We start from the raw sequence: 14,445 nt of genomic DNA on the forward strand, positions 1-14,445 counted from the left end.
TAGAATGTACGGAAATTACCAGTTTTGTGCCGGTTGTCACAGTCTCCCCCCATTAAAAGAATTTCGTCCCGAAATTCAGGCCGAACTAGCTCTGGCAGGAGTCTTCTTGAACAGGTGGGGATACTTTTCTTTGAACTTGTCTTCACGTTCCCACGTGTACTCGGGTCCGTGCTTTGAGTTCCAACGTACTTTGACAAGTTTGACAGTGATCCTGCTGGTCTTGTTGACTTTCCAGTCTGTAACCTCAATGGGTTGTTCTGTAAATTGGAGGGTGTCATCAATATGCACTTCATCCGCAGGGATGATCACGTTTTCTTGTGTTGGACTCTTCTTGAGGTTGGATACATGAAACGTATCATGTACTCCGTTAAGCTCTTCCGGTAATTCCAATTTGTATGCTACGGTGCCAATCGTTTCCAAAATCTTGAATGGTCCGATGAATCGTGGATTCAGCTTTCCACGTTTTCCAAATCTGACTATGCCCTTCCAAGGTGAGACTTTTAACAACACTTTGTCTCCCACCTCGAACTCTAATGGTTTTCGTCTTCGATCCACGTAGCTCTTTTGTCGATCTCGAGCCGCCTTAATGCGCTCTCGGATCTGCGTAATCTTGTCGGTTGTTGTAACACCCCAAAAACGAGTTTGGTAATTTAAACCTGGTTACTATTAAGAAACGGGTAAGGTACCGTTAATGAGAAAAGTTAACCTGAAAATGAGGATTAACTAGGAATAATTAACCTAGTTGATTATTGGTCTCGTTAGTAGTAAACGAAGAGTTGTAGCCTTATTTAATTAAAACGAAATATGAGGGACCAAAGTGGGATAACTTGAAAGTTGTTTTATTAAATGAAAATAACACACACACACACACACACACACTTCGTGTGTGTTCTGTACGTGATCAAGGGAAGGCTCTAGAGAGCCAAACCCTAGTTCATCATATATCATCCAATTGAAGGATGAATCGAGGCTCAAATTCAAGAAGGAACATGAATTAACGATCACCCAAGCTAAGGGATCATAAGGTATGTTGAATTTTGATGTTTAATGAAGTTGAGAAATCTTGATGAACATCACAAGTAGTGATTTATGCATGAATCGTTTAGGTTATGGCCAAATTGACAATGTATGCTTGCCTAGGAACGAACCCTAAGTGAAGATTTTGAGTAAATTGTTATAAATTGAGTATTTTGATGATTTACTACACCTAGCTAAGTGGGTTTAGGTTTAATCCATGAAAGGGTATGAAATTGATTGTGAAAATGTGTAGTATGTGATGCGTACATGTATATAGATTGAGTATGGTATATAATTTGTATGATGTTTACTTGTATTGATGAATGAAAGTGATAACTAGGAAGAAAAGCATGAAATACTTGTACATTATGCTTAGGAAGTAGTACGCACACCAAGTGTTTGATGAAATGTCTAAAAGACAACAATAAGTGAAATTGTATGCAAGTAACGGGTAAACAGATATAGTTCATGTGAAGATTATGTAGGGATGATGTCGAGTATGCTTTATGCTTGTTTAAATGGATTAATGATGTTGAGTATGCTTTATGTAGGTCGTATGTTAGATGTGAATTTGATATGGTTGTTCATATGTATAAGCATATATGCTAATAAGAATGTGAATGTAATGACATGAGTGTATAGGAATCATGTCAAGATGGATGGGATCGTTGAAGGCTAACGGGCTAAGAAGACTCAATCAAGTAAGCGAACGCAAATACGGACGCGCAAGGTAAGTGAACTCCGAACTTACCCTTTTGTTTGGTAATGTATTTATGATATATGTTAATTGTTGAATGTAATGTAAGAAGATATGAATCAATGCTATTACTAAGTTAAGTTTTAATGGAATGGGTTAGAAGTGGTTAAGAAAGAGATTCGATTAAGTTTGGGTAAGAAAGGGAACTTACATAATGAATTATGCATAAAGATGAATTAAGGAGTTATACATGTAAGATGAAAATTGTAAGTACGTGTACGAATAGAAAGTGAATACATGCTTGAGTGGGTATTTAATTATGCTTGAGTGAATAAGATGAGTTATGTGTATTTGAGGACATGTTCATATAAATGGAAGCTAATGTACTAACCGTTTTTCTATTGAGAATTAATGTGAAGTATAGGCATGATAACAAAGGAAGTGAAGGTTGACTCCACAATCCGATGCGAGTAATCGAATGGATGGATGAAAGGGCTAGTATAAGAGAAAGCATGATATGTTGACGCGCTATTATGCATGTGTTAAGGTTTTTGTATTATGTCACCGGTTGCTAATAATGTGATTGAATGTGGTGACTGCAGGCTATACAAGTTTGTATGTTTCATCAAGAAGTGTACGCGGTTGAAGATCGAGTCAAGACATGGATTGTATGTAGGTGTGTACGTTGTGATAACTCGAGTTTCCGAGATTCCACTTTCGCATTTATTGCACGTTAACTGTTTGTCTAGTTGTTTACTTACACAATTTGTTTGCTTTGTAACTGTATACGTTGTGATATGATAAAGTGTATTGTGATTGTTGCATGGTTATGTGTTATTTTACGAATGATTTGACAAATACATGAACTTGGTGATGAAACTGTAAATTATATGTGGTGTGTGTGTTTTATGTAAAAGATGATACTTAGGGGTGAGTAGAGTAGTTAGTGAAACCTAAATAACCCCTAACCCTAATCTCTCTCACAAATCATTATACGTATTTCAATATCCCTCTACAATCATCTCCTGCAATCATCTTTTCATCATTCTTGGTGGCACAAGCTCTCAATCATCACTTTTGATCTATCTCTTCATCTAGAATCAATCTAAGGTAAACGTTTAATGATTATTTGTTGTTAATCATTGGTCATTTGATTCATGCAAACCCTAGTTCTCCAAACAAGGATTTTGTGATTAGTTAATCTTTTAGATTGTTTGTAAGATGATTTGTAATTGTCTGATGATTTGCCTGTGATTAGGATCAATCCACATGCTAGAATAGTTAAACTTTTGGTTGATTCGTATGGAAGAATAGGGTTTTGATCGTACTGATTTATTGTAACTGTCGCATCAGAAACTATAATTTGGCTTTGTTGATTCGATGTGTTGTTGTTTGGAGTTAACAGTCCGGGCATTGTGAAGTCACAAGGTCCGATGAATGTGTTATATGGAGTCTGAGTTTTGCCATGCTAGATCCGAGTTTTTGAAATGCATGTATGGTCCGAACTTTGTAATGCATGTATGGTCCGAACTTTGTAATGCATGTATGGTCCGAATTTTGTAATGCATGTAAGGTCCGAGTTTTGTAGAAAAACATGAGGTCTGAGTTTTGTAAAGGGGTGTTTGGTCCGAGTTTTATAAGGGAATGTATGGTCTGACTTTTTGATTGAAGCATGGTCCGACTTTTGATGCCTTGTATGGTCCGAGTTTCATGATGCCTTGTATGGTCCGAGTTTTATGATGCTTGTATAGTCCGAGTTTTATATGTGAAGCATGGTCCGAGTTTTATATGTGATACATGGTCTGAGTTTTATGAATAATACATGATCCGAGTTTATTAGAAGATCCTTGGGTCTGAGTTTTAGTTATTGTTTAATGCTAAGTTCAAAACCCTCTTAGGGTTGTATGAAGAACACCTTGCATGCCATTGTATGTATGTTACTGTATGTTTCGGTATGTTACTGTATGTAGGTGCAATCTATGTCATGTCAATCTGTAAACAATTATCACATGGAACACAGTTGTTTGGACACCAAGGAATTGTAAACCTTATTTGAACGTAAACACTTACATTGAGTTTACGTGCAATGTACCATAGGTCGTGTGTAACGAACTTAACCATTAATTAACACTAGAAGCACAATAACAAACCAAGCAAACCAAGGTGAGTTCACACTCTTACCAAGGCATGGGATTCCCTGGGTATGGAATGGGATTGAATGATTATCTGTATTTACGTTGTTGTTGGGAATTATGAAATACTGACATCGGTTGGGAAAGGTCACTTATAGATACTGCTAGACTAGTGATACATGGGGAAGCCCCCACTACTCTTCGCACACATGCCTGTAATGGCCGCGATACTGATACTGATCTTCGCACACATGCCTAGAATGGTCGCGATACTGATACTAAACTTCGCACACATGCCTGGAGGGCTGCGATACAAATAAAACTAGTCTACAATACATGGGAAACCCCCACTAATCTTCGCAAACATGCCTGGAGGGCCGCGATGTAATTATAACGATACATGGGTTACTAAACAAACAAACGTTTTGCGAAATGAACACTATTACTAAGCAACCCGATGTGAACTCGCTCAACTAGTTGTTGACTCTCTGTTACATGCCTTGCAGGTCGTTAGGTATACATGGAGCTTGCACTAGGAGGCGTGGTCGTTGTGGACAGGGATCGTGAATGCTTTGATTAAACATTTTGACATTACATATTCATACTTATGTTAAGTTTATTTTTATGCTTCCGCTAAACATTGATATTGCACTTATGTTTTGAACACCATTCATATTGGTTTGGGTTGAATTACATTTACTTTTACTTATTACTTACATGTTCAATATGATTGGTGGCTTGATCCTGGTCAGTCACGCCTCCAAGCGGTGGTACTCCGCGAGTGGATTTTGGGGGTGTGACAGATTGGTATCAGAGCCATTGGTTATAGAGAACTTGGTTTTAATATGGGGGAAACGTTTTTATTAAAACCAGACTATAACCAGTACAGTGCTCAACGATCCACAACGACGCTTCGCTCCACGTGCAAGGCTCAACATCATAGGTACTACTATTCATGTTTACTTTACCTACTTGCTAGAATTACATAGAACTTTGCTCGTGGTATGCTTAGATTACCTTGCCTACTATTCGTTATTGCTTGAGAACACTTGTGTTACTCTCTTCTGTCATCGCACTATTCGCGAACACTCTCTCACGTATGTTACCTTTGCTATGAAGATCATGGCTGGACGCATTAACTTGACACAAGCCCAGTTGACGGCTCTCATTAACGAACAAGTTGTTGCGACACTTGCAGCCACACAAGCAGGAGGTATACCCTGCAGTCGTAACTCACACTAGGATCTTTAGATCCTACACTCCTAAATCAACTCTTGTGTTTAATCTTGTCTTGTTCTTATACACAGCAGGTCAACACGCTCAGCCACCTGTTTGCACTTTCAAGAATTTCATGGACTGTCGTCCTAGCACGTTCAGTGGCACGGAGGGAGCAGTGGGACTCCTCCATTGGTTTGAAAAGCTCAAGTCGGTGTTTGAGATGTGTGAATGCCCTGAGGCTCGCAGGGTGAAATACGCCACTGGTACTCTGGAAGGAATTGCGCTGACTTGGTGGAATGCGCAAGTTTAACTTTTAGGATTGGCAGCTGCTAACGCCACTCCTTGGAATGATTTCAAAGAGCTGATTAAACGGGAATACTGCACACGTGACGACATCCACAAGTTAGAGGTGGAGTTCTTTCATTTGAAAATGACTGGGTCGGAAATTGAGGCATATACTAAAAGGTCAAACGAGCTGGCCGTTCTGTGTCCAACTATGGTGGACCCTCCTATCAGACGTATTGAGTTGTATCTCAAAGGGTTGGCACCAGAAATTCAAAGCCACGTGACATCGGCCAACCTTGCTAACATCCAGGATATTCAACGCCTTGCTCATTGCCTCACAGATCAGGCAGTGGAACAGAACAGGCTGCCTAAACGTATCAGTGCTACCGATGCTACTACTTCCGCTACTCCCAGTGACAACAAGCGGAAATGGGATGGGGATTCCAGCAAAGGTTCAGCTACAGCTCAGTCTCAAGTTCAGCAGCGCAAGACTGATAACTACCAGAGCCCTGGTCAGCAATCTTCGGGTAATCAAAGACCGGGTGGACATCGAGGAAACCTCCCAAGGTGCAACACTTGCAACAAACACCACAACGGCCAGTGCAACAAGGGTCGTTGTCAGCGGTGCCTCAAGATGGGTCATGAGGCTAAAGATTGCAGAAGCTCACGACCTGCGAACCAGAATCAGCAACAACAACCACCTGCTCCATGAAACCAGCAGCAACAACAGCAGCGAGGCAACAGAGGATGCTATCAATGTGGTGCTGAAGGCCACTTCAAACGTGACTGCCCCCAGTTAAACCAGAACCAGAACAACAACAATAACAACAATCAGGGCAATGGCAACAACAACAACGGGGGAAACAATAATGGCAACGATGCTAGGGGTCGTGTGTTTGTGCTGGGGCAGGGTGATGCAAGGAATGATCCTAACGTAGTTATGGGTAAGTTTCTTCTTGACGACTTTATGTTACTGTATTGTTTGATTCGGGTGCGGATACCAGTTATGTGTCTCTAAAAGTTAGTCAAATGTTAAAACGTACACCAACACCCTTAAACACCAAACATGTCGTAGAGTTAGCCAACGGTAAAAGTTTAGAGGCCACACATGTAGTCAAAGGTTGTAACATCGTCTTAGCCGGTCAGACTTTCTCTATCGATCTCATTCCTATAGTTCTGGGTAGTTTCGACATTGTCATCGGTATGGATTGGTTATCCCAGCAACAAGCAGAGATCTTATGCAAGGAGAAGATCGTTCGTATTCCCCGTTCTGGTAACGAACCTCTCGAAGTTCAAGGCGACAAGAGTGGTGCCGTGGTCGGTATCATCTCCTTTTTGAAGGCTCAGAAATGCTTGCGCAAGGGTCACACTGCCATTCTAGCACTTGTTACAGATGCATCAACGAAAGAGAAGAGATTAGAGGATATCCCTGTTGTACGTGACTTTCCTCAAGTGTTTCCTGAAGACTTACCTGGTCTACCGCCTCATCGCCAGGTCGAATTCCAGATAGAACTAGCTCCTGGAGCAGCACCTATAGCACGCGCACCGTATCGATTAGCTCCAACCGAACTGGAAGAACTGTCTAAGCAATTGCAAGAGCTCTTGGATAAGGGCTTTATTCGTCCTAGCTCTTCGCCTTGGGGAGCTCCAGTGTTATTCGTGAAAAAGAAGGACGGTACCTTCAGGATGTGCATAGATTACCGCAAACTCAACAAGGTGATAGTGTAGAACCGCTACCCTCTGCCACGTATTGACGACTTGTTCGACCAGCTGCAAGGGTCGAGCTACTACTCCAAGATTGATCTGAGGTCAGGCTACCATCAGCTGAGAGTCCGGGATGAGGACGTCTCCAAAACAGCATTCAGAACTCGTTACGGCCACTACGAGTTTCTAGTCATGCCATTCGGGCTAACGAACGCGCCTGCAGTTTTCATGGATCTTATGAACAGGGTGTGCAAGCCTTATTTAGACAAGTTTGTGATTGTTTTCATCGACGACATTCTGATCACTCCAAGAGTCATGAGGAGCACGAGCAGCATCTACGACTTATCTTGGAACTTCTTCGAAAGGAACAACTGTACGCCAAGTTTTCAAAATGCAACTTCTGGCTTCGTGAAGTCCACTTTCTAGGCCATGTGGTAAACAAGGATGGGATTCATGTTGATCCATCCAAGGTAGATTCGATCAGGAACTGGCCTGCACCGCGTACACCAACGGAAATACGCCAATTCTTGGGTTTGGCGGGTTATTACAGACGTTTCATCAAAGACTTCTCAAAGATCGCACAGCCGCCTACATTACTGACACAGAAAGGTGTTACCTATCGTTGGGGTAATACACAAGAAACGGCTTTTCAACACCTAAAGGATAGGTTATGCAGCGCACCTATTCTCTCATTTCCAGAGGGCACAGACGATTTTGTGGTCTACTACGATGCGTCGATTCAGGGTCTTGGTTGTGTATTGATGCAAAGGGATAAAGTCATTGCCTACGCTTCGCGGAAACTTAAAGTACACGAACGGAACTACACTACACACGATTTAGAACTTGGAGCTGTTGTTTTCGCGCTTAAGATATGGCGACACTACCTGTACGGTACCAAGTGCACTATCTACACCGATCACTGGAGTCTCGAGCATATTTTCAAGCAGAAGGAATTGAACATGCGGCAACGTCGATGGGTCGAGCTACTTAATGATTACGAATGCGCTATCAAGTACCATCCAGGCAAAGCCAATGTTGTGGCTGACGCCCTCAGTCGGAAAGACACTACGCCTAGACGCGTGCGAGCATTACAACTTACTATTCAGTCTAGTCTTCCTGCACATATACGAGATGCTCAGGTAGAAGCATTGAAACCAGAAAACGTCAGGGCTGAAGCCCTACGCGGCTCAAGGCAACGATTAGAACAAAGGGAAGACGACGCCTACTACGTAACAGGACGCATTTGGGTTCCACATTATGGCAACTTACGCAAGCTGGTAATGGATGAAGCTCATAAGTCCCGCTACTTGGTACATCCAGGATCGGATAAGATGTATCACGATCTCAAAACTACGTACTGGTGGCCTAGCATGAAGGCCCATATAGCAACTTACGTCGGCAAGTGTTTGACCTGTGCGAGGGTCAAGACGGAATACCAGAAACAATCAGGCCTACTTCAGCAACCAAAGATACCACAATGGAAATGGGAAGAAATTTCCATGGATTTTGTTACTGGCCTGCCTAGATCCCAGCGTGGGAACGATACTATTTGGGTAATCGTGGATCGACTCACAAAGTCTGCTCACTTCTTGGCTATCAAGGAAACTGACAAGTTCTCTACATTAGCAGACATTTACTTGAAAGAAGTTGTTTCGAGGCATGGAGTGCCAACCTCTATTATCTCAGATCGTGATGCACGATTTACTTCAGAACTGTGGCAAGCAATGCACAAATCTTTTGGCTCACGGTTAGACATGAGCACAACTTATCACCCTCAGATGGATGGGCAGTCTGAGCGCACTATCCAGACTCTAGAAGACATGCTTCGGGCATGTGTTATCGACTTCGGCAACAGCTGGGAAAAACATCTCCCGTTAGTGGAGTTTTCGTACAACAACAGTTACCACACCAGCATACAAGCCGCTCCATTCGAGGCATTATACGGACGTAAATGCCGATCACCTCTTTGTTGGGCAGAGGTGGGTGATAGTCAGATCACAGGTCCAGAAATGGTAGTTGATGCTACTGAACGGATTGCACAGATACGACAACGCATGGCGGCAGCTCGTGACTGTCAGAAAAGCTACGCTGATAAACGCAGGAAACCGCTCGAGTTCCAAGTTGGGGATCGAGTGCTACTCAAAGTCTCACCCTGGAAGGGTGTGGTTCGTTTTGGTAAACGAGGCAAGCCCAATCCGCGGTATGTTGGACCGTTCGAAATCATTAAACGTTTACCCTTTTGTTTGGTAATGTATTTATGATATATGTTAATTGTTGAATGTAATGTCAGAAGATATGAATCAATGCTATTACTAAGTTAAGTTTTAATGGAATGGGTTAGAAGTGGTTAAGAAAGAGATTCGATTAAGTTTGGGTAAGAAAGGGAACTTACATAATGAATTATGCATAAAGATGAATTAAGGAGTTATACATGTAAGATGAAAATTGTAAGTACGTGTACGAATAGAAAGTGAATACATGCTTGAGTGGGTATTTAATTATGCTTGAATGAATAAGACGAGTTATGTGTATTTGAGGACATGTTCATATAAATGGAAGCTAATGTACTAACCGTTTTCTATTGAGAATTAATGTGAAGTATAGGCATGATAACAAAGGAAGTGAAGGTTAACTCCACAATCCGATGCGAGTAATCGAATGGATGGATGAAAGGGCTAGTATAAGAGAAAGCATGATATGTTGACGCGCTATTACGCATGTGTTAAGGTTTTTGTATTATGTCACCGGTTGCTAATAATGTGATTGAATGTGGTGACTGCAGGCTATACAAGTTTGGATGTTTCATCAAGAAGTGTACGCGGTTGAAGATCGAGTCAAGACATGGATTGTATGTAGGTGTGTACGTTGTGACAACTCGAGTTTCCGAGATTCCACTTTCGCATTTATTGCACGTTAACTGTTTGTCTAGTTGTTTACTTACACAATTTGTTTGCTTTGTAACTGTATACGTTGTGATATGATAAAGTGTATTGTGATTGTTGCATGGTTATTTGTTATTTTACGAATGATTTGACAAATACATGAACTCTTGGGTTTTAATGTTTTCTTGCAGTTGGACCTATACCTAGGCCCTAATTCTAATGTCTCACTGCTTTCTGCAGTTCTGTTGACACATTGTGTCTTACTGGTGAGTTTACTAGTATTTCTGATGCAATGCTCTCGTTAATGCATAAAGCAATATTTGGTAGTATAAAACGTGCATGAATTCACTTGTATTGTACGAAATCAGATAATGTTGACATTAAAGCATATAATTGCAGTCATTTAATAATAATTATAATGTACAGAAATTACCGGTTTTGTGCCAGTTGTCACATTATCCTCAACGTCTAATCAAATCAAAAAGTTAGAAAAAGGTTTTTAAAGTAGAAAAATAAAACTAACTAAAATGCTGAAAAATAAAATAAAAATAAAAATAGATAGACAAGATGAATCACTTGGATCCGACTCGTGTGTAGTGTAACCTTTGATTATTTCCGCAATTTTGCACTTTTTAAGAGATTATCTTAGTTATTGTAGTAGGCCCCTCTTTTGAAGGTGACGTTACTCTCAACCCAGTAGTTTGAGTCAGCAAGGATACAATCCTAAAGGGTCGGATTATTGAAAGATAATTAATTAAGTTATTAATGCATAATGTGGTAGGCCCCTCTTTTGAAGGTGACGTTACCCTCGGCTAAGTAGTCTGAGTCAGCAGGGATATAGTCCTAAGTAGCCGGGTTAAAGTTTTAATAGTAGCTTACATATGAGGGGATCAAAGAGTTTGGACCCCCGCCATCCAATACCGGTGGGTATTGAAGGAGGTCCTACTAAATTTGACCTAGGTCCTTGCAGGATCTATACACTGAACAAGGCAAAACTCTTACCAAACCGTTCCCTTAATCCCCGACCAGGTAGCCAACATATCTCCATATAGATCGTGGAGATATGAATCGTGAAAATCTTTTATTTTATATAGATAGTAAAATAATGCCAAGACACCACGGACAAACGATAAGGAAGAATCACCTTCAACATAAGAAACTAGTTATTAAAGTCATTAATACATAACCAAATAAAAAGTGCGAAAATATTAAAAATTAAAAGTATTACACTAAACACTTGTCTTCACCAAGTGATGTAAGAGACTTAGGCAAACATGGTCTTTGATTATCAAGAACTCTTATGATCAATCTTGGATCCCGAGACGACTCACACGCTCTATGATGGATGATGGATGGTGGTGGTGGATGATGGTGTTGTGGTGGTGGTGGTGGGTGGGTGAAATGTGAGAGAGGTGGTGTGCCAAGGGATGGTTTGCAAATGAGCCAAGCACCCCTATTTATACCCTGAACAGCAGCTTGGGCACGACCCGTGTCTATTGGGCACGGCCCCGTGTCCATCCTCCTTCTCTTTCTTCATTAATTGTAGTTTGTCTGCATTAGTTGACCACGCCCCCGTGTCCGCTGAGCACGACCCCGTGTGCAGAAGCGTATCTGTACTATCAAGATTTCCCTAGATTCTGCGAATCTTAGAGTTGACCACGGCCCCGTGTCCGCTAAACACGCCCCCGTGGTGGATGATAGAAGCTTCTACAACTTTGTCTTTTCTGCTGACACTTGGGCACGCCCCCGTGCTCATTGAGCACGGGGCGTGTTCAGTCTTCTGTTCTCTTGTTTTTGCTTGGGAAGATGCTGTCCGGGGGGTCGGGCATGCCACGTTTGTTTCTTTTCTTGTATTTATGTTAGATTTAGCCGCCTTTTTTGCTTCTTTTGTTTATTTGAGCTCATTTAATTCTGAAAATACAAAAGGAAGACAAAAACACACTTTTTCCAACATTAATACTAACAAATGGTTAGTTTTATGCCACAATTGATGTAATTTATATGTTGCATTTTGTGCACATCAAATACCCCCACACTTGAATCTTTGCTTGTCCTCAAGCAAAACTCTTTATAATGTGGCTTTACACTCCCAAATGGAACGGGTAGAAGAGAAGGTTTTTGGGCTTGTCATAGAGTGTCGGGATTTCCAAGATTCTTTATTAAGTTTTATTTTTATTTATTTACAATCCTATTCGTCATGATTTATTTAAAACATTACAAAAGATAAATTACTTATTAGGGCATAACATGCCTTTTTAAAATTCCATTTATATACAAGTTCACATACCTCACGGGGGATCACTCAACACTCGGCCGAAGATGTATTTTTAGTGAATCACTCGAGAGCGTCATGGAACTTATTCCTACCATAATCTTGCCAAGCAATCAATCCTCCTCCTTTTTAACTATGCACCTTTGTAAATATCAAGAGGACTTTTGGGGTGAAGGGTTAGGCTTGGGCTAAAGGTGGGTGGTTGGGTTAGTGGTTAGTAAAAAGGGCGAAAGGCGTAAAAAGCATCGGTTTTCGTAAGACTTGTATTATTTTGTAACTTTTTATTTTGATGAAGCATTTCTTTCAAATAAAGTTCTTTTTGATAAACTTGTTTGTTCATTTATTTTGGCTTCATCATCAAAATATTTTTTTTTTCAGCAAGTCATAAGAGAAACCGAGCCTTGTTACTAAAACAAATGGTTTAAAATGAAAAAGGGTTTTGGTGGGTAAAAGGGTGTTTGTTTTGGGTTAAGAAATGAAAAGGTTTAGGCTCAAAGGGGTTAACTAGGGGGATTTTGGGTAGGTGGTAAAAAAAAGAAAAATAATGGTGTAGAAATAAAAAGGGTTAGTCCTAATGCCTCCATCATTTAGTTACTCGGGTTTAAGTTGGTAAGGACTGGGAATGTACCGTCGTGGCAAGTTCTAGAGTCGTAAGAACCAAGCGGCTATTCATACAAGAAACGAAAAATGAGCATTTAGTTTAAAGATATGTATTTGTATGCTCAATAAAGGCTCAAAACTCACTTTTTGTGGGAATGGGTTTTTATGTGATCAAGTATATATAATCAAATTTTAACTAAACTTGTCATGCCGTTTCATAATTTTCTTATGTTGGTTCTTTTTATCACGACGCTATCGGTTGTAAATTTGTAAAAATATAACTTTTTTTAAAACTTGAAATTCCCAATTTAAACCTAGACAAGTAAAAAAAATGAAATTTTTTTGAAAAAATTTGGGGTGATTAGCGGTTCTAATAGAGTTTTGCGTAAGGCTTGTAATTAGGACTTGCAAGATTCAAGGTTTTAGCATCCCAGCCCCCACACTTAAATTAAACATTGTCCTCAATGTGTCCCAAAAATAAGTTTTTAGGTTGATTGAATGTGTAAAAAGGTGTGAAAAGCAAAAATTTATGTTACTGGGCGTCTGGACACGACCCCGTGGTGTCCGGGCACGGCCTCATGTTCAGATCGCCAGTAACAGAATTTGATAAAAAGAAACAAAAGCCTGGGCACGGGGGCGTGTTCAGTGAGCACGCCCCATGTCCAGTTACCTGAACTGGGCATTTCCTGCAGATTGTGCAACATGGGGCCGTGTTGGGCGGGCACGGCCCGTGCTGAACTTGCTGTATTAAAGAAAATTTTGACTGATAGCTCTGCTTTTGTGCAGGGGGTGCTGGTTCAAGTTTCCCTTGGTATCCTTCACCATCCCGAGTGTGTTTTATCCATTACAACATCATCCAAACACCAAATTAACTAAAACCGTCATTCATTCAAATAGAGAGAAATTACATAATATTCCTAATAGGTTAATAATTTAGATAAATAGGTCAAACACAGCACAAGAAGTTTTAAACCAAGAAGTTCTAGCCTAAAATTTATTCTATTAGCAAAATTTCCGAAAAGATAACTCTTTCGGTTGGATGCGGCTTAAAGAACTTCTTCCTCCGGGCATGGGTTCCTCACACGTCGGCGAGCCACTCCTCTATCTCCCTTGGGAGAAGAAAGGCGGGCTCATTGGCATCGGTTTGAGGGGGTGCAACCTCCACCGGGACTTCTTGTAGATCTTCAAGAGGAGGCTCCACTGGAATGTCATCCTATCCGGTAGGATTGTTGACTCTAAGTGCTAGGTTCCAATCCTCTTGAGGGAGGATTGGTTCCATGGGAGGTGTTACAAGAATGTTTAACCTCTGGTGCAAGAGGTTAATTTCTTGAAAACTGTTTTCCAGCCCCACCGTAAGATAATTAATACGGTCTATAAGGACCTCCTCTACCGAAGTCATCTCGTCAAGAGCTTCAGGTAATGCCATTACGTAGCGTACGAGAGTTGCTTCAATTGAGGACCTTCTTTCCCTTCGACTGTTTCTGGAGTGCGCATAAGAGGTTCCACTGTTTTGGCATGACATTCTACGAAAATAAACGGAAAATAGTTTATTTTAATGAAACAGTACCCTAGGACACGGCCCCGTGCTCAATGAGCACGACCCTGTGTTCACCTTTCTGCTGATTTTTGGAACAAGGG

General features: G+C 40.9%; 1 long non-coding RNA gene across 2 annotated transcripts; it reads left to right on the plus strand.

The window, feature by feature from the left end:
* Positions 1-902: 902 nt before the first annotated feature.
* Positions 903-9,888, plus strand: LOC110938582. Of its 2 annotated transcripts, none has more exons than XR_002591509.1 (3): positions 903-1,025; positions 1,660-1,747; positions 9,836-9,888. It is a non-coding gene; the product is annotated as an uncharacterized LOC110938582 (long non-coding RNA). The 2 variants fall into 2 exon arrangements; XR_002591512.1 differs by lacking the exon at positions 9,836-9,888 and adding an exon at positions 2,317-2,404.
* Positions 9,889-14,445: the final 4,557 nt, after the last annotated feature.

Source organism: Helianthus annuus, chromosome 1, assembly GCF_002127325.2.
Source record: "Helianthus annuus cultivar XRQ/B chromosome 1, HanXRQr2.0-SUNRISE, whole genome shotgun sequence".
In the NCBI taxonomy this organism is placed as follows: Eukaryota; Viridiplantae; Streptophyta; class Magnoliopsida; order Asterales; family Asteraceae; genus Helianthus; species Helianthus annuus.